This window comes from Falco cherrug, chromosome 13 (genome assembly GCF_023634085.1).
Source record: "Falco cherrug isolate bFalChe1 chromosome 13, bFalChe1.pri, whole genome shotgun sequence".
Classification (NCBI taxonomy): domain Eukaryota; kingdom Metazoa; phylum Chordata; class Aves; order Falconiformes; family Falconidae; genus Falco; species Falco cherrug.
The window spans coordinates 17,060,710-17,082,135 of NC_073709.1; the positions used below are offsets into that span (position 1 = coordinate 17,060,710).

At 39.9% G+C, this 21,426-nt stretch overlaps 1 long non-coding RNA gene across 8 annotated transcripts in view; it reads right to left on the bottom strand.

Annotated features, from left to right (window-relative positions):
- Positions 1-15,129: 15,129 nt before the first annotated feature.
- LOC114015116 (uncharacterized) overlaps positions 15,130-21,426 on the bottom strand; it is a 57,360-nt gene continuing 51,063 nt past the window's right edge. For all 8 annotated transcript variants that reach the window (XR_008735009.1, XR_008735010.1, XR_008735011.1 and 5 more), the window contains one exon: positions 15,130-16,766. This is a non-coding gene — a long non-coding RNA (uncharacterized LOC114015116). The remainder of the gene's footprint in view (positions 16,767-21,426) is intronic.

A 21,426-nucleotide genomic window follows, 5' to 3' on the forward strand; every position in this document is an offset into this window, starting at 1 on the left:
TTACTGTGAACCTTAACTAAGCATCCCCTGAGCAGCATGGAGAGGGTTGGACAAAAGCTGCTGTCGAGGTAACAGCAATTTTCTGGGACTGAAGAGTGTCAAGCACTGTGGAGTATTTCATATCCCACCTTTTGCCTGCCACTGTGTCAGACACAGGGATGAGATACTTGCTCTGTAGATTAAGAGGTAGCTAGTAAAACTAGACACATTTTCAGACTCTTTTTTGATAAATAGGAACCTTGCAAAATTCATTTGGAGAGGTTGAAACTACACGTGCGTTTGGCTCTAGCTGGAAGACTCAAACATCATTAAAAAAAATTAAGGAGAAAGAGCCCATTCAAAATATGGCAAACACATTTCCCTTAGCCCTTTTCCCAACTGAACTGTTTTCCCTTGTAAATGGCAACTTATTTTATTAAAAAAAAAAAAGAAAAAAAAGCATGCTTTGACTTTTCAGTCTGAAACATTTTTCATTTTAACATTAACATGGTATCAAGTCAAAACTATCAGGTTTATGTCTGTATGGGCTGTAAATGTGTGTCATACCTTTGTGAATTCAGAGCATGAGAGAGGCTTTACCCTAAGATTTATATATCTTTTCCAGCAGGTGGAAATATAAACAACCTCACAAGGGGCTAACCCATTTGTTAGTGCTCTAGATGAACCCCAGATAATCAGCAGTTGGAAGGAAGCTAAAGCAGTGGTTACGTGACCACATTAATCTTCTGCAGCTCCAAAAGCAGCAGGCTCAGCCTCATCCTGGTCCTTACCCCCATCCCTGTTGCCAGTGCTGAGTATCATTACCACCTTTTCTCCTGTGCCTCAGACGGCATTGTGGAGCCCCATGGTGATCAGGGTGAGGAACAGTTCCACTGACCTCTGGTTTTGACTTACAGGTTTGGCTTTCACCTGAATCCATTACTCAGTTTGGTTTTCCATCTGGCTGGATGAAGGGAGGAGGCTGGATTAGGTGGGCAGTAACCACATTCTCCTTTTCAGGAAAAGTCTGGATCAGTGGTGGTCTAAAGGGTTGGTATAACCATCGTATAAAAATACTTCCTGATCAAGTTTTACATCAAAGACACTCAGGGAAAAAGCAGGGAGTTTCATATGAGTGGAAGCCCACAGTGGATTTGGGATATAAAATTAAACATGTGTCTATAAAAGTAATCTTATTCTTTTTTTCCTTTTTGCCTAAATACGACTTGTATAAAGGGTAACTTCAAGGAGATTTATGAAGAGCAAGGTGTCCTCCCCTTTGGGTGTCATAATTCATAAATAACATCCTATCCCCTTGCAATCTCTGTGAGATAAATCAGGATTTGGTGAGATGGGGGGTTCTGCATAGAGGACACATCCCTAGTGCTTAGCATTGACCACAGTTCCTGCTGGCGTATAAACCAACAGTGGAAAAAGTACATGAATGCTGAGGATCTCTAACGAATTTGTAACACCCACATTAAAAATAGAATCTTCAAAATATTATTGACTAATGCATATTTATAATAATATACTTGTATGTAGAACTTTATAACGTTATGCACTTTGATGGTTAATTTTTCTTTTAAAAATAAATAAATAAATGGGTTTTCAAGTGGGTTGGAAAATATGAAAATGGCAGATTTTAGCTGAGTATAGTGTTTCAGGTTTAAACCAAAATTAAATACTTCAGAAATAAGCTGTGCCATATCATTCCTTTTAGCTTAATTGCCAAAGTATATGATCTTGAGGAAAACAACCAAAGTGATAAGGACCCTGAGCAATCACCCGAGGGTTTTTTGCCAAGTTATGTTCTATTCAGGGCAGATCAGCAGTCTTTTCACAATCTTGCAAAGTCACATTGATACTGGAGAAAATAATAAAAAAATCCCACTTTGTTTTATGGAAAATTGTAACTGGGAGGATTTAGTGTTATTTAGGATCAGTAGCAAAGCAAGGGAACAAAGTAATTATATGCTTAGTTGAAGACAGATTTAAATTCATATGTCCTTTATCTTGAGCCTTGCAAAGCTTATTTTATTCAAACTTTTTATTTTTTTTGCTTGTTAGTTGCAGGTCTTTTGATCCCACTGTGGCAGAAGAGTTGTTTGTCCTAGAGTGAGAACCAGGTGTAGAAAGAGGAAAGAAAAAATGGAAGCAATATGTGAATGATTCCATAAAATTTAATGGAGATACCAAGATACATCAAAAGAAGACAGAAAATATGGAGAAAGTTAGTCACTGCATACGTTAGATAATGAAAAATCACAAACATCTTTTACCTTCACCCTTCTGAAAAAGATAAATTGGGTTCCAAATGATGAGTATGTTTGCCACTATTTGGTAACCATTTTAGAAGCCAACAAGTAAGAATAACTGTATTATGTATTGGGGGTGTGTGAAAACTGAATGATTTGAAATGTTTCTAGTTTAAAACTAGATTTTCAAAGGACCTCAAGCTTAACTAAGCCTTCAGTTCACACTGCTTTTGATAGTACAATGGCATTTTTGAGGCACACATCAAGTGTCTTTAGTAGCTATGGCCTATGAGGTGCACTTTTCTTGTGGACTCTGCTCCATGGTAGGGTTTTTTACACAGAACCACTTCCCATAGGGATGCTGGGAGGCATTCTGTCTTAGCGGTGTGGTTATGGCTTACACAGCAAATTGTTCTTATTGGGGTTCCTGGTTGCACTGGGAATGAAACAGGCAATGTTTAGCATCATTTGAAGGATGCAGAACATTTTCTTATCTCCATCCATACAGGCAGGTGTCCTGTGTGTGGAGTAAACCAAACTCTCTTTCTGTCTGCTTATCACCCCACCACCACCCCCAGGCTCCCGAGATGGTGTGTTTACCATACCATCCCACAATGTTCCCAAATACCAGGCGGCAGATCTACCTTTCTGTAGCCTGGGTAGCCACAGAATGCTAAAGGCAAAAAATGCAGGAAAGCATACAATATGATGTCTGGATGCCCTCCTCATCCCTTCTTATTGCCTGAGCAACGATGTAAGAGCAAAGCACACTGTAGCACCAGTAACTCAGGTAGTTCTTTTCATAAGGCTTGAGCACATGAATAAGATTACATTACTCATGTAATAATACCGAAGTCAGTGAGGCTATCAAGGAAACAGGTTCATTGAGATGCATCAGTTTTGCAAGACTAGCTCCAGAAAGCAAAAATATGGATAGACATGGATATTCTCAACTGGAAGGAACCAGAAACTCTGGAGTAATATGAATTAAAGTAACTTCTGCCCTAGCAATCAGCTAGCCAGGCATCACTACTAACACAGAATAGAGAACTCTCATAAAGAAATAATATCTAAGAGAGAAAGAAACTCTGAAACAAAGCTGCTGCATGGTCTTTGCAAAGAAAGGGTTTCCTGGCAGCTGCTCTCTCTCTGGCTCCATTAGGGAATGTATAATTGATGTAATAAGAATAATCTATTTGTTTGCATCTTAGGTTTAATGAGTGGCGCTGTGTAATAAAGACAAGAAAAGCAAGCCACCAAACCCCAGGCTGCTGCAGGGGATACCTCCTGCACAGCTGCTGGTGGAGCTGCAGCCTGCCTGGAGCAACAGGGCACTGTGAGAGCAGAATTCTATCAGTGGGCATGTCAGGCTTCACATGGCAATATGGCTCTCTTTTCATCCAATTATAGACAGTACACTCATCAGGGCTATGGATGTTTGAAGACAGAGCTGGTATTTTGGCTGATTCAGGGACCAAATTGTTTTCTACTTACACTTCCATTCCGGTCAGGTCATCTGAGTTATTCTGCACTGGCAGTGATATAAGGGGGATGGGACTCAGAGTCTGTGAGTGATGGTTTTGGAGTATTCCTCCTGTATTAACTTCTGAACACCCTCATGCTTGTGAGCAGCCTTACGCAAGCTTGCTCCAGCAGTACAGGCAACAAGCATAAATCGTCCTCTTTGCCAGTGTAGTACTTTTGTTTGAGGTTCTCAAAGAGCTCTGTAAAGCTTAGTAAGTTTCACAACTTTCAGTATTACCCTTCTTAATGTCTGAGAAAGCTGGGAGTAAAAAAACATAAGACAGCATCCTCAGAGGTATCTTCAGCGGCCCTTGCTTCCCAGCCTGCGATGCATGCAAGGTGGATGTTCTGAGGTGCCGAGTCCTTAATCATCTCAATGGGATTCAAGAGCTCTCAGGCTGCTGCACAAACAGATGAACAAGTTATTTGTAGCCACTTCAAGGTGGTACCCTCAAGTTCCTTGCTCTTGCTTTTGTGGTTGAGGTTTCTTGAAGGGAAAGGTTGAGAGCATGTTGAGTCAACAGAACAAGCTGGAAACGCATAGGTTTAACCTGAGTACTGGTAACACAAGAAGTAATACACATCCCTGCAAGCTTTTTTCTAACCAAACTGCTGGAAAAGCAACAGTGAGACAGAAGCTGTTCTCAAGCCAAAGGCACAGATCCTGCTGGGGGTGGTGTGGGTCACTACGATGTCCTGTTAAATGGAAAATATTTCCAGGGCTGCTGCAATATCTATGCTTGGTTCAGCAGAGCTATTCATTCCTCTGGTCCGGGCTCTGACCTGGCTCCCAATTCCTAGCCCTGCCTTAAAAATTACTTCTGGCCAGATACTTCTGTGAACAGCAATTTGTTTTAGTAATGCAGTTTCATTTCCATACCCCCATGACCGAGTTTTTAATCTCTTTTATGGCAAATTAGCCTCACCCTCTACCCTCCATATACTGGAAAATCCTAATATTCTGGTAGTTTTTATTGATGCACCACATCTGGCCATTGTAATCACGTGCCCTGGTCACCATACCAGTTTTTTTAAAAAACATTTTAAAAAATTCCTGGTATAGTACTTGGTCTATTGTATTTAAGGGTATATTCTCACTGCAGGACTAAACCATCCACAGCTTGTGCTTTTCTGATATTTGGATCTCATTGTGCCAGTGGATAATATGTGATCTGATACTCACAGATCCTGCTAAGTTGTAGAGTCTATGTGCTTTAGTCACTTTATAGACATGGGTTTCATATCAGTCTGGACTTAGTTTGGGTGGGGTTTCTGTCTTTTTTTTAAACTTTTATTGATTTATTTAATTGCTCCTTTGCCTCATCTATAAAAGGTCATAATCTTCCGTTATTATTGTTTAAGATTGAATGTGAAAACATATTTTATCTTCTTCATGGGAGAAATACAATTGCTATACATGACTTTGCTTTCACTAAATGGTTCCAAACTATTGGTATTAGGAAGAGGTTAAGTGGAAGTCAAACTAACTGCTGAAAACCAACTTTGCTTTAGGGCAATATTGTTATAGCTGGAATGAATGGGCATCTTCATACAGTCATGATGCCCACTGAGACTGAGACCATTTGCAAGGAGCTAAATGAAAATTACTTGCTCTGCTGTCAGACTGTGCTGATGTTGCCAGAACTATTTGCCTTCATCTGTCAGCTAACTGGATTTATCAAGTTCAGCTAAAAAGACATGCAGTCATTTTTGCTGTGTTATGTCTGCGCAATATTTTACCTGTCTAAGACTCTGCTGTCTAAGGCAGGGCACTGCAAGTGAATCAACTGAGTATTTTGTAGATATAGAGGAGTCATAGGATTTCATGATTTGATGCTGACTGGGTTCTCTCTCTTTCTCTGCCTATTTGATACATACTGGGTTACTTGCTGGGGTATGTGTCTTATCTCTGGTGGTAGCTACCAGCAATTAGCTTTCCCCTCACTGAGATCACTGACCCTAGAAATGGAGCAGTGCAATTCACTGAGCGGGGGAAAATGATTTTGCTGACAGCCATTTTTGGTTGTGATAACGACAGACCAGGCGGAGATGCCCCATTCCAGTTCCAAGGTAATTTGCTTCGGGCCTTATAGCTTGCTGAGTTTTTCAAATGTCAAAGGAAAGTGAAGAATAAAGCTGTGTTAGTCTCCAAAAGCATGAAGTTATTTGGGTTGTTAGCATTACTAATGCTGTGAGCTGTTAGTGAGGTAGAGACGTGCATTTGTGACTTCTGTAGTGTTTCATCTGATTCAATCTGCATCTCTTACAGCATTCCACTCTTAGGAATTTCTGCGTGACTGTGGAAGATTAAAACACCTCTTCCTTGATAAAAGGTGTTATGAAAACATGTGCTAGTGCAATGCCAAGAGTAAGTGCTTCTCCGTGATCAGAGCTTCTCCATGCAAGGGACTCCTTGCCCAAGGGTATCACAGGTAGAAACAATTTACACAGGCTCAGTGGAAGATGGGAGAGGAACTTGGTGGAGATATTAATTGGTGGTTGCTAAATAAAGAAATCACAAAATGCACAGGAAATCCATAGACAAGTATTAGAGTAGAAAGTATCATCCTTGCTTTTCCTGGTCTGGCTTTTCCTGGGTTTCTGCTAGGGAACAGTGTTGAAGGCAGAATACTGGGTTAAACGTGTTCTGAAGCCAGAATATACTCATGTTCCTTCCAGCTCCCACCATAGCCTGTCCTGCTCAATACCCCAGTCTTGCTCCGTCTGGTCTAGGTTTTAGGATTCTGCAACTTTTCCAGTATAGGAGTTTCCTAAGCCAGCCACTGTATTTAGCATTTCTGGTAACCTGTAATGTTTAATTTCAGCTGTTCCAAGCACCGTACAAGGAGAGCCTTGAATGTTCACTGGGACATGCCATATCAATTTTATATCACGCTTTGTTTAGCAGAGGTACCTTTCTTTTCCTTTCTACTCGTTTCAGTCCTTCTTATCAACATGACACTGTTTGAGGCTTTATCCATCCATGTAGTGTCTGGTTAACAGCCTTTTTTTTTTTTTTTTTCTTTTTTCCCCCTTTGTTTTGGGAATTCTCTAAGAACTTGCTGTTGCTACTTCATAAATTGAACAAAAAACGCCATTATTTTCCCCATAGTTATGACTTCTGAATTGTGTTTCGAATCAGTAGATAACTCATATATATTTTAAAAGCTTTTGAGAAAAAAAAATACAGTGAATCATTCTGTCATCAAAATACATCTGATCAGTTTTGGCATTGTAAATCACTGATCTTTATTCACATTGCAAACATACTGCTAGAGCTGCAATGCTAGAAATTAATATTCTAGACAGAATTTGTACAGGAGTGTAGGATTACAGATGTTACATGTTAAGACTGAAGCACACCAGCAACTTAAAAGGAGTTTAAGGCTGGTATATTCAATGGTCTTAAGAACCGGGCACTGAGACAGCCCACAGAAGTGACTGGGCTGTCTTGATGCTATGGGGATACAGAGTCTGACAGTTTTATTTATCTGAACAATCATTTTTACTGAATGTGACTATTTTATATCAAAGCAATTCTCAGCATGGGTAAGAAGGCAGAACGATGTCTCTGTCCTGGCCTGGAATGCGCAGCCATAACATTGGTGAATATTTGGACTGTGCAAGTAATGACACCAATGTCAGTAGCTCTTCAAAATGAATGAGGTTGTACAGATGAGTTCTTAGACTCATCACAGCCTGCCACTATTATGTTCCGCTCACACCCTCTATACTTAAAACATCACCTTTGCATGTAGCCTACTGTGTCCATCAAGGTAGTGAGTTGAAGCAAATACGGCTGAAGCCAAAGGGCTAGAAGAGAGAAATCTGAGAGAAAAAACATTTTAAGACATAGAAGGTTAGTTCTGTATCCTGAAGAGGTCGTGGTAACATTATGAGTCCCACTTAAATGGTTTTAAGTGGGACTTTTCTTGATAAAAGATTTCTTGAAACCTTTTTTAGAGGTTCAAGGTCTAAAATCCCCTTTGCAGCACACTGTTGTGTGTTTTCTGAGAAATCAGTGTTTGGCTGTACAGTGCCTCTCCTGTCACCTCCAGATTGGGCCTTCACACTCATCTCACACACATATTTGTATCTGCCATCTTTGATTTTCACATGTGCAACAATTTTGCTTGCCTACACAGTCCTTTATTTCTAAAGGTTTGTTGCTGAGCCACGTTACTGGGTGCGGAGGCTCCTTAAAAATACCCTGGGTGAAGTGCCTGTTCCTGCACCATGGGGCAGTATAGGGGAAAGGGAAGAGTGCAGCTGAGATGCTGGGGAAGAAGGATTTGTTATAGCTTAAGTTGGTAACTATAAATGCATATACACCATTTTTATTTCTTATATATATAATTTATACATAAAGCATTGCATTCAGTTTTCCACTTAGAGAGAAAAAAGGGAAAGGAAAAAAAGCTATACATGAGATGGCACAAGAAAGAGGGGAAGAAATAAATTTGAAATAATGAATTACAGATGTGGTTGGGTTTTGTAAAACACTTTGTATTTAGGTTGCTGTTGGAAGACAGAAATCATTGCCCAGAACAATAAATAGCTGGCATCTGCTTTACATTCTAATTAAAATTTCAAACATGCAGCTGGGATACATGTTCTCTGTAACCAACTGGCTGTGGTGTTTCAAGAGCTCTCTGATGAGATGAAAGCTGCAAGGATGTAAAGGATTTCATCTGAGTTATACCACCACCAGCCTGTCCTATCAGCCAGTCGTTGGTATGATCAATTATTTGTGTGGCGGTACCACATTAAGGCCCTAATTTTAATAGGAGCTCTGTAGGTATTACTGACTACACAAGACAGTTCGTTTCCCAGAGTTTACAGCTGAATGTACACTCAGAAAAAAACATGAGAGAGGAAATGAGCACAAGGAGTTAAAATGAGCTGAGACAATGATGTTTTCCACGCTAGTCAGAGAGATATGAATGCAATCCAGAATATTAAATTCAGAGTCCTATGCCTTAGGTACAAGAGAACAGAATACATGTCGGTGCACAGTGCTTGGCTATGATACCGTTAATCTTGTGAAAGTGTTTTCAGAAGCAGTGATGACCTGAAAGACAACAGGGAAACCGCAAGAATGGTCCCTGGTCCCTGAGAAACTTCAGAATTATATCCATCGTGTACATGCATAAACTGTTTTTCTCAGCACTGATTTTTGTTCTTGCCTGGGAAGGTCTAGGTTGAAGCAGAGAGATTTACCTGGCTTATGCAACAATGGAAATAGGCAATAAGGCTCATTCGCCACAAGAAGGGCTAGTATTAAACAGCATGTGTTGAAAATAAACATTTTAAAATCAGTAGGTTAAGATAATTTCTGCAAGAGTAGTAAACAAGCTATGGAGTTTTGTAAACAGCTTATGTTAATATCTAATATCTCTTGAAAAAGAAAAAAAAAATAGACTAAAATGCTGGAGGACTGCCATTTATATGATTTAGATATGTTAAAAGGGAAAAAGGAGATAGATGGGTGAACAGTAGATCACCTAGGCTGATTCAGTGATGGCTAAGTTAATGGAACAATTATTTGGGGACTTTATTAATGAAGCATCATAAAATAAAAACATAAATAATACCAGGCCACTTAGTTTTGTGGAAAGTAGGCCTTGTCAAACAAATCTTTATTCTTTTAGAAGAATTACAAAATTGCAAGTCAGGTTAGTGAAAATCACTTTATTGATACAATGGATTTGTTTGATTTCTGCAGGGAATTTGATTTAGTGCTACATAGTATCTTGAGAGGAAAAAAAATGGAATGAACAGGGCACACTGTGACCTGAAAAATGGAATGAACAGTGGATTAAAACTCTCACTAGCAGAGCTGAAAACACAATAGTTAATAGAGATTATCACCAAGCAAAAACTTCACTAGTAAAATAATTTATAGGTACAACTCTACTCCTTTTGGTTGATTGTTTTGGTATATTTTCCTGGCAAAATTCATCATCGGCATAGACCCTTCAGAATGACAAAATTCTAAGGATGCTGTTAAATCTCATAATTTCTCTGAATTACTCTGACATGATGCAGAAGGTGAGATTCAATTCATTTAACAGAGAAATTAAAAAATCAGGTGCTATTTCAAGTATCCTAAGGAACTGGATTCAGCTGCTTGGGACTGGTAGATATGGCACAGAACATACAAGAAACCCAAACCTTTTAGAAGAGCGCCTGGGACCACGTGGGATGTGTCCTAGCAATCTGAACAGGATTACACACCCATGTTTAGGCAAGCAAATCCTACCACAACTAATGTCTGTCAGCTGGAGGTTTCTCTCCCCAGCCACGGCTCCTACTTACAGTTTGATACAGGGCTTGCAGTCTAACAGGAGAAGGTCACTAGCACCTAGGGATGCCCAAGGTGGACTCTTGAAATTTTCAGTGCACCCTGTGATTACTGCTTGCTAGTAAGAGAATACTCAGTGTTTGCCAGCCCCTTTGAAATCACTTTTAGCTACAAAGCCTTTACACTTAAAGAAGAGCCCCAAAGAATAGGGCTGGAAAAACTCTTCCCATGTGAACTTCAAGAAGTTTATTCTATGCAGTTTAGCAAAGCAAAGATTGAAGAAATACGTGACTATTTTTTTGAGGTCCTTAGACATGGAAAGCTTTGATAATGTGAAGATTTGCAGTTTTTCAGGCAGAGATATATTGAAATCCAATTTGCTGGAAGTCATAGAAATTCAAGCTCGAAATAAAACACATTTTTGAACACTAAGGTTAATTAAGCATTGGAAGATTTTCCATGGTGGAGGTGATAGATTTGCCACTGCATAGAGTCTTTCAGGAAAAGCTTTGGTTTTGGGCACCTTTTAGTCCAGTCTCTAGGAAAAAAATGCCATGGCCTCTGCACAGAAATTTTCAAACTAGGTGATTATAGTGGTCCTTTCCGACAACAGAGCACATGAATTTATAAACAAAAGGAAGTGGGCCCTAATCTTCCAAGAAAGTCTATTACTGAAAAATTTGTCCCATCTAAGAAATAAATATTTGAAACCACTACAACAAAATCCTTCCTTGGAGGAATGTATGACTATTCTCTCAGCCCACATTTCTTGAGATTGCCTCAGTAGCTGTCAACATGGCATACTGCTCCTCCTTTTGATAAGCATAAACTTGGAAAAAATTAAGGTCATTTGAATAACAATCTTAGGTAATGGAGTAAACACCTTTGCCCCTGTATTCGACTGCATGCTCAAGCACCAGTTTTTACTGACTGTTGATTTCTTCCCTTGTGCATTCTTATCCTTGTCAACATCACTGTTCAGCAAATGCATTTCCCCCTCTTCCACAATTAATCTCCCATAATTATCTTCTTTCCCAGGCATTTCTGCTGTTTCCAGAAATGCAAAAATGTAGCCAAACATTTCAGTGTTCCCTCATTCTTGAATAACAAAGAGGAAATGCGTTTCACCCCAGCTGTGAAGAATATCCGTGCTTTAAGGGCATGGGTCTGAGAGAGACATCAGTTGTAAAGAAGGGAGCCTAGCAGGAAAACCTGGATGGATGCCTCTGAGAAGTAATAGGTATGATTTACTATCAAAAGTGCAGTAGGAGTTAGTGCTAGACATACTAAAAACATGAAAATACTAAAATCGAAAGGATTTCTGTGTTGAACTACAATTCTTGTTTATCATTTTATCTTTATCAGTTGACTTGTTCTTGCTTCTTGGCCAGTAAGAAGACAACAGAGGTTTAAGATACACACCTGTGTCTAGATTTGTATTTCAGATCCAGGTTTGTATTTCAGGTTCTTCCCAGTGGTACAGACATTCAGCTGTGACAGTACAGTTCACTGTGTTGTATCACAAGGATGATTTATGACTGAAAGCTAGATTTAAATTCAGATCTCATGTTATTTCTGCAGAAAATATGAACCACTTCTGATTTTGCATTTTAAATATCTTCCATCTCACCACATGCATTTGATTGAAAACTGGATTTTATGAATATATGTATAGAATTTCTTTAAACGTGTTGAAGTAAATTGACAGTGGAGGGCTGGAGAACCTGCTAAGTAGACAATGGACAGTACAACAGATTGATAAAAAGAGTAATTCTGGGAATTACACTGTTTAGTTTTGATGTAAGAACAGATTGATTCAGTTTAAGGGAAATGGTTCTTCATTGTGCTCACAGAAGTGTGTTTCTGGAGTAGCATCAAGGTTTTAGTTGCTTTTAGGTTGAGCTACTGCATCTATGAATGCTTGCTGCACTGTTTTCCTTTTAGGTCCTTCATCGGGATTTGTTAGCTCTGTACTGGCCTGGTGATCCTCATGCTCTAAAATGAGTGCTTCACTAAAAGAGGCTTCTTTTCCACAACTTTGTATATGATGTTAGCCAGCTGCTCATCACCAGTACTTGTCTTTGCAACTTTGAATCCTGGCTAGCTGTCTTGAAGCAGGGATTTGTACACTGCTTAGCTGTGTGTCCTATGTCTTATTTTCAAACCTTTTTCCCATCAACAGCTCTTAACTAGCCCTGTGGCACCTCACTTAGAAAACGGATATTAGGAAAACTTTTAACATCACTGAGGCTGCCCAGTGGAAACAGAGAGGAGAGATAACCTGAAACTGATTCTCAGGCTGCATAGTATCAGGGTTTACATTACTTAGCTCATGAAATCTTAAATCACAGACCTCAGTCAAGCTGCCCAATATTCACAGCTTTGTGGGGCAGTGAATATAGGAGAGGAACATCGGTACACACTTTGATTTCTTATGATGAATGCCTCTTTACAGGAATAAATGGGTGAACCAGGTAGTAGATGTGTATGGTATGTATGGGTAGAAAGCTAAAAGAATGTTAGGAATCAATGGATGACTAGCTAGATGGATGTATACTGCTGCACATACTGAGATAGTGTGCTGACTACAAAACTATTTCAGGAGAAACTGGGAAGTTTCTCATACAGTGATCTGAAGTTCTGCCCTTTGTGTCAGCTTAACAAAAACAAAATAAAAAAAGGAGATATCTCAATTAAAGGCCACAGCAGCTTTAAAGGAAATGTGCTGATTTCAGTAAAAGCAGCTGAAATACTCTCTACCATGTGGAGGAGGGTTTTGGCATGAATCCTGCAGCCTGTGGGAAGAGAGTGCCGTCAAACTTTGCACCTCCACAGAAAGATAAAATAAAGTGTAGTTTAAGCATTTAAAAAACACACTACTCTTCTTATTTTTCACATTTAAAGAGGTGCTGATAGGTATGGAGCATCACAGAGAAAAGTCTTACCAGCACAATCAGTGCTAAGTGGTTGTGCTTTTTATTTACATTTCCTTCATTCTCTTCTTTCTTTTCCTTGCAAAAGACTAAATTGATTACCAAATTTTTTTTCTGATAAGCTCCATCTTTCGCTACAAAATTGAGATAGGCGTTCATGCCTTGATTTTAAAATATTTTTTTGCTGCAACTGTGGAGTCATCACTCTTCTTTGGTAAGACTTTCAATTTTTACTTTAATGAAATATGTCTTGTTATATCAGAGGTGAAGAAAAATCAGTCCTAATTTTAGCCAGGTACGTTGAGCCCAACAGATGAAAAATATGAGCTTTGAACAGACTTGTGAATTCCCCTGAAAACTTTCTAACTTACATATTCTCTGTCACATTCAAATTTTAGAGTACAATTTCAGCCTTCTTCACTGAATTATGTACTTTAAATCATTTGAATTGGTTCATCTTTAATAAGCATCATTATTTCTACTACATGCCTAGGAAACTAAATTCTTTTGAACATAAAAAGGTACCTTTTAGTGTTTTCAGATAATTCAATCCTGGTAAAGGTTTCACAAAATCACAGAGTGGTTGAGGTTGGAAGGCACCTCTGGAGGTCATCTTGTCCAACCCACCTCCTCAAACAGGGCTACCTAAAGCAGGTTGGCCAGGACCATCTCCAAATGGCTTTTGAATATCTCCAGAGATGGAGACATCACCACCTCCCTGGGTAACCTGTGCCAGTGCCTGATCACCCTCACAGTCAAAGTGAGTTTCCTGATGTTCAAAGGGAACCTCCTGAGTTTCAGTTTGTGCCTGTCGCCTGGGCACCACTGAGGCTCTCTCTTCTTTGCACCCTCACTTCAGGTATTTATATACATTGATAAGATCTCCTCAAGAGCCTTCTTGTCTCAGGCTGAGCAGTCCTAGCTCTCTCAGTCTCTCCTCACAGAGGAGATGCTCCAGGCCCTTAATTGTCTTTGTGACTGTTTGCTGGACAGCAGTTTGGACCCCTCCACAACAGACTTGGCTCTTTCTGCTGCACATAGTCTTTCATCATTACCTCAGCAGGCCTTGCCCCCCCATTTCCCACTCTCCCTCTTATGCTATGTTCCACATCACACGTGCTTGATATCATGGTATAAAACCCATGCATTTGGTATGCCATAATGTTTCAGGCACTTTGGATTGATAAATCACAGATGCAAATAGAATTATCCCAAAGGTGTACACACAGAGGACTCATGAATATATGGGGCTCATAGTAGGTGAAAAAATAAGCTGAGGTTTCTCCAAAAGCTGGCCGTGCTGTGCAGTAAGGATAAGAGCCAGTCTACAGTACTATGCCTGGCTGCTCAGGATAGCTCCCTGAGACAGGTGCCTTTAGCGATGTAGGCATAGCTTGAATGGAAAAAGTAGTCCTCAGGGATGTTAAATCAGAGCATGACCTTTCAGCAGATGGCAGATTTTTTTATAGCTGAGCTCTGTGTCACACAGGAGTAGAAAAACTCGGCTATTGCTTGTGCTGAGAACTGCTAAAGCTTCACCATCAGCGAGCCCCTCTGTGGCAGAGTAAGTGAAGGTCAGATTTCCGTACTGTGTCAGCTCTGGGACAAGGTCACAGTTCCATTTCTGTGCCACTGAATTTCCCATGGTGCAGCAACAATATTTGGAGGTCCTACATAAATACAGGCAGTAGAAGGTTGAAAGAAACTTGCAGATGCTGAAGTGGACATTAAAATGTAAATAGCAAGAGAGAGCGGTTTGTGTAAGATGAGGCTGAAAAATATATATGATGATTATAGAAACTGATGTAATGAAACATGACAGGGTGGGGCCCCAGGGCTGAAATAAACTAGATTCCACTCTTTAAACTACATTGTTCAGGAGCAAAGATATGGAAAATGGGAAAAGTAATGCAGTAATAAAAATGTTTTGGAAAGTGAGACAGGGTGAACTAACAGTCTTTTACCCCACATGAATTTCCTGCCAAGATCTTTGAATATGAGTTTTATCTTGGCCTTGTTTATTTCAAACTTGTTTAAATTTTGAAAGGATTTGTGGTTTCTTTTTTTTTTTTTTTTTTCTTTTAACTGAGTAGAATATGTAAATAACCCCAACAAAGAAGAAATTATCATCAGCTGAATCATATATGGAGAACTTGTATTACAATGTGATCTGAGTGCTTGCATTCCCTTCAAGCCCCTTTGCAATCCACCCATGGATAAGTGTGTACCTTCATGCACAATCATGCAGACATGTTTCTGCTTAGATGTTTCAGCAGACACAGCAGCAGTCTGAGAGCAAGGAAAGCAATGCAGAGGTCTGCCCTCGCATGGGACAAGGACATGTGCCCTACTGACCAGGGCTTACCACCAACATCGGCAAGGGTCCAGTCCCTCCACCTCACTGCTCCTTCTGCTTTGCTCTATAAACTTATGCTTTTGTGATCACAGATGTGTTATATTTATGACAGATCTGCTTATAAGCATGGCTGTGTTTATTATACGGCCCAAATTTGCTGCCATGGAAAGGACTTAAAAGCTGGTCTGGCCTACAGCCCGGTAATGAGTTGCATCAATCAGTTTCAATAACACTCTGGAATCAAATACACGGCTCTCAGCATGCAGGGCCAGCATTAGTGTGTTTATACACCCATGAAAGAGGTACAGGCCTTTTTATTTTATTGACTGGGAAACTGAGTCAAAAGACATCAGCAGCCTGATTCTGTTGCCATGGAAGTTATTAGCAAAAAACCCTTTTACAGTCACAGAAATGAAAGGTTGGGTGAGAATTGATACATCTCAGTAGAAATGCCAAATCTGTTGGCTCCCAAGCTTTTACAATTAAGCCTATCTTTTGTTTCATTCCCTGTTAGGCACCAATGGTCTATCATGTTCAGTACTTTCTCTTGCACATCTGTGATGCTTCAGAAGCAAGTGACTCTTTTATCTGTAATGAACTGATAAAGATTTGCAATCCTGTATATTGGAGGAAAGGAGGTAGAAGTGGTCTTCTTTAGCGAACAGGATTTACTCTGGAGGAAGAATTTAGGTTAACTTAGTATAGGCAGGCATTATTTGACACATATTACTGATGATAGAGATATTAAACTTCTAAAATCTGTCTTCTCTAAATTCTAAAAAGATGGTGTATTGGATATATATTCAGTTACTGATATTCAGCACAAAAGGTCAGACAGCACTGTGTGGAAAAAAATGTGCCTTCCTTGGATTAGCAGTACTGTTCTTTAATTTATTGAAATCACACATGAATCAAAAATTATAGGTAAAATTAAAGGAGTGAGAAGTCATCACTCTGCAGTAGCCCTCTTCATCAACAAGTTGCCATCTGAACATAAAAGGACTCTGCTGTGTCAGAACAGATTAAACCCTTTGCTCTTTTTCCTCTTTTGTTCCAAGTACAGTGCCGGTACTGTGCATCCAGCTGTTTGAACAGAGAGGATTAACCTTCTCCTGGGGCCAGTTACACAGCCCAGCTATCTGCTGTCACTGCAGAGCTGCCAAGGAGCCCAGCCAGGGACACATGTGGCAGGGTCCTGCTGTAATAAGCATCCATGTTTCAGCTGAGGGCTCCTGCTGGTTCCCAAGATGTGGGTTTGGGTAGCACACACCAGCTGTTCTGCTCTCGTGATGATTTCTGGCTGCTGAGGCTCAAGGCTGGTCACTCCGCCCTGGCAGCCCAGATGAGGAAGCCACAGATCCAGGTGTGTTGAGGTCAGGTTGTCTTTCACGGGGCTCTGTGCATCAGCCTCACTATGGGTCAAAAGATGAACATGTGAACGCTGCTACCTGGGGCTCTACCAAAATTCTGAGCATTGCTGAGGCCCTGGATCTTCAGTCTCTGTTCCTAACTATGGGATCTTTCAGGTTGGTGCTCTAATGGGCCTCAAACACCAGTGGTTTGAGCCCCAGCTTATACATGATGATTATCCCCACCACACTTCCTATGTCAGTGGTAGAAACACGGCAATGATAAAGGAAGAGTGATTGCAGTCACTGCTGTAATCTTTGTATGTCTGATCAAAATTCACTTGCTCTTCCTATTTGTACAAGGCACTGAAATACAGTAACACAGAACATCTGAACAAATGTTTACTAGACTAGCCACCGGTAAATATGCAAGCAAGAAATTTTGAACTGTTCGGGGAGCCATCCTTACCTGACAAATACATGGACAGGAGGTGGACATTTCTGGAGGTTTACTGCCTGGGGGAACCTCCCAAATCCATAAAGAGTGTTTGGTTGAAAAATCAAGGAGAGGCAGTGAACAACGTTTTCCTTTCTCACTGTCCCTGCAGCGGTGCACCCCAGGACCAGAGGTCATAAGTTGTCACAAAAATCAGTGTAGTTTTCATTCTGTTGGCTGCAGATGGACATTTTTTAGTCAAACATTTATTCTTTGACTTTTCTTTTGAGTGCTGAGGGAGGATGGAGAGTGGGGAGAAGGGCAAGGGAAATAATGCACTGAAAAATGTCTATTTAATTGTGGGAAGAAGTCCTTGAAAATTAAAAGGCAGTATTGAAAGTGGTCGATTTTAGGAAAATGACCTTGTTACTTTGGAAATATTTCCCAGCTACATTTCATATTGTATCAGGATATGGTGAAGCATGACTACAATACAAGTTTGCAAATAATACCTTGAACTGCAGCCACACCTGTAATGGTGAATGCTAACACATTTTGAAGGGGGTGTTAAACTTTAAACCTATTTGTAACCATTAGAGAGCCAACTGAAACATAACAGAAGACTGCTCCCAAATCTGCTTGCAGTGAGCTGCTTCTGTAGCTTCCCCAGAAGACTCTGTCAGGTGGAAGTTTTGGGTCTGACTGAGTTGTTCTTGTTTTCTTAATTATGGCAATGATTGCAAAAATCACTTTAAATAAGAAATCAGGAGTCACCTGCATGCTTATATTTGTGTTTTTCCATGTGCACTTGCTGACCCAGATCTCTATTTTTTCAGTGCTTTTCCCATGCATAGTAATAACAGGATGCTCATGTTCATTTCTGACATGTTTGAAAACTGGAAGATGCTGGTCCATGGTAATCTAAGCATAATGGAGCTGTCAAGCATGGTTTGCAGTCATTTCTCTTAACACTGTAAGAAAGAATGCCCCACTGAGAATACGGGGATTGTACGTATCAGCGCCCATAAAATATGCTGATTATTTTCCCACTGAAGAAGAGAAGTGCTAGTAAAAAAAAAGAGATTCTTTATTAGAATCTGCACCAGAGGATTTTAAAGGGATTCTGTCTCAGTTACCCTGCAATCATAAATTAAGACTATGGATACCATGAAATATTCAATCAATCTGTTGACCAAAGGTTATTGATATGTAGGGCGAGGATTACTGTTATTTCTTTAGAGCTGAAAGCTGTTATATATCTAGTGATGACAGCAGTTACATAAAAAGAAAAGGCAAAGAGGAAAAAAAAAAAAAAAAAAAAAAAAAAAAAGAGATGAAGGCAAACCAAAACAGATACGACCAATCTTTCGAAACTGATGGGAATATTGTCTTTCCGATACTTGAATTATGCATTATGAACACTTCATCTGATGCATTTAGCCCACACTCCCATTTTTAATTTCTGAATCATGGCAAAACAGTCTCATATTTCACATTATTCGCAGATAACCTAAAACCACAATATTAAAGTTTTGCTAGAAGCTCCTAAACTTCTGGATCTTTACACCGCTACTAACTCTACTATCAACATATGCATCCAGAATGAAGAAAAGGACTTTTTCTTAATGTGCCAGGCATCCACGCAGTCAAATTCACAAAGGGTTATCTCACATGCAACTACTGGCTTGTGGAACATGACTGAGGAAGCACTTTCACAAAAAACACTTGCCCATGGTTCTGTTAGACTGGCTGTGAACTGCAACAGTTAGACAGCCACCCGCCTTTCTGGCCTTGCTGCAGCCTATTGCCTCAACTGTTTCATTACCTATATAAAATTTTGATAACAGAAAAATAGTCCCAGCTGTTACAAAAGTGTTCTCCCTGGTTTGAAAATGGAATGTTTTTGTATAAAAACCAGGTACATCCTGCTGCCAGGCTCTGGTTCAGAAGTAAAGAATCATGCCAGTGGCACAGATGGGGCTGGACAAATTCAGAATGTACATGGATGGTTATTTGTAACTTAGTATGGTTTAATGCCAATATCATATGAATAGGTACACGGATCAGAATAGAATTATCACTTCCCACATTTGTGAGGTCTGACACCACATTTTTAAAATCTAGCCTAAAATAATGCTGATTGAATTTTTGATGTGGAGCTCCCAATTACTTGCCTAGAATATGATTGCCACGTTATCATTTCACTTTCTTCTTCTTAAGGTGCTTTGCTCTACATCAGATGAGTACCAAGTACATAACGCTTATCTGAAAACGTGGCTTTTGAAAAAGAATGGACTTAATGTTCAACATGACTAGAGTTCTGGGCAGTTTCTGAGTGAACCAATTATCGTGGTAGAATCCTTCTCACAGTATTTGTGCTTCTTCTGGGTTACAATAGAAACCAGAAGTTCTCAGAGGTGGGGGGGAAATATCCATACATCATTGTGACTGACCATGCTGACAGTGCTGATTGAATCTATCAGGACTTGAGTAGGGAAAGTACCCAGACATAGAAGGCAACAGAATATAATTGTATACCTTGAGTTTTGTTTGGATTTACGTGCTCTGCTGAGCTGTACATTTGCTGTACAAATGGAGTTCCTATCTCTCTTGTCCTTGTGTTGTACTCGGTAGGATTCCAGACAAGGGCCTATCGATTATGTTTTAAAATCACCATGATATTATGAAGAGCAAATAATAAGACAGAGTTATAATCATAATTAAAAACCTATTTTTTTCCTTGAAGTACTTTAGTTTAAATTCAGTTGAGCTACACAGAGCTCAGTTGGGCCTATTATTTCCTATTAGATTTTCTGGCAGAGCTAGGATGTCATACAAACACTTGAAAACTGAAAAGAACACAATTACTACATGCCAGTTCTGTGTTCTAGAGACAATTGGGCCAATCATTCTGAGTCAAGCCTGTAACTAAGCACAGTAAAAGCAAAAGAACTGCAATGAAAACCTAGCAGTTAATTTACTATGTAGAAGTAAAAAGCAGCCAAGCTTATAAGTCTTCCTCAAATTTACTATCAAACAAAAATGACATGTACTGTACTGGAACGAACTGGAAGTACAAGAGCTCTATCAGGTCAACACTGCAAGACTTGCAGAGGACATGTGTGTTGAACAGGTATTTGAGGGTAGACACCAGCAGAAATCCTCTCTGTATACACACATTTTTTGTACATTATGCATGTGTTTGTTTACAATGCATGTATATACATGTACCTATACACATATATACAAGTGTTTATATAGGTGCATATTCTGAGTTCTTTGTCTTCGAGCATTTTATACCTTGCTGACTTACTCCAATGAATTCACAAGCTCTGAGAGCAGAAGCAGGGCAGGAAGAAGCAAATTTATTACAATGCTCTCTGATTTCTGTGCAGTTTCTTGTGGCTGTGAATACAGTCATCAGAACAAAAGTCTGCCTGAATTCATGACACGTGTTGCTGCTGACTGCAGCAAAAACCAACCCTTGAGTGACTGCCAGCAAGACTAAGCATGGGATGAGCTTCCTGCCTGTACCTAAAAGGTTTTCATTATCAAATGTCTTCATTTAATTAAAACAAGGGGGGGAGAGCAAAAGGTCTAACTAATAAAGTAGCTGCATCCCCCTGTGCTTCCAGCAAGCCCAGCTGCTCACACAGACAAGCATAAATTCCAAACCAATTTTTCATTAACAAAATTTTCCATTCCAGCTCCACTGATGTAGAGGTTTCCACTTTCAGGCCCCTTACTGTGTTGCAGAGCTTATTATTAGTTATTATTCATCTGTCCTCAATTCAGTGATCGGATCAGTCTGTTGCTGCTTTAGGAGGCAGAGATTCTAGCCAAGCTTACTGAGAGAAAAATATACAGCAGGCAAACAGAACCATTGCATGAAGTGCTTTTCCTGTGGGCTGCCAACCTCACCCTGACATCCTGCAGATCAGGAATAATTTTCAATCAAAAAAGACAGGCCCATTGCAGATGAAGCCCGAGACATACAGAATGCAAAGTCACACCGTCCTCATCCTTAGCTGAGCTGATCCTGAACACTTTTCAAAGACACAGGTGACTGCAAAGTACAAAGTACCACCCCATCAGAATTTCCACTAACATTCTTCATAATTTTTCCTCTCACAGTGCAAGCAGCTAAGAAGGTGTGAACAGGAATATTTAGTTCTCAGCAAGGCAGAGGGGAACTGTCCCAGCAACCATTACTTGCTGGTATGGAAAGGCTAGACTGCTGGCAACACTGAAAACGAAGAAAGAAAGAGAGACACATGTGTCAGTCTT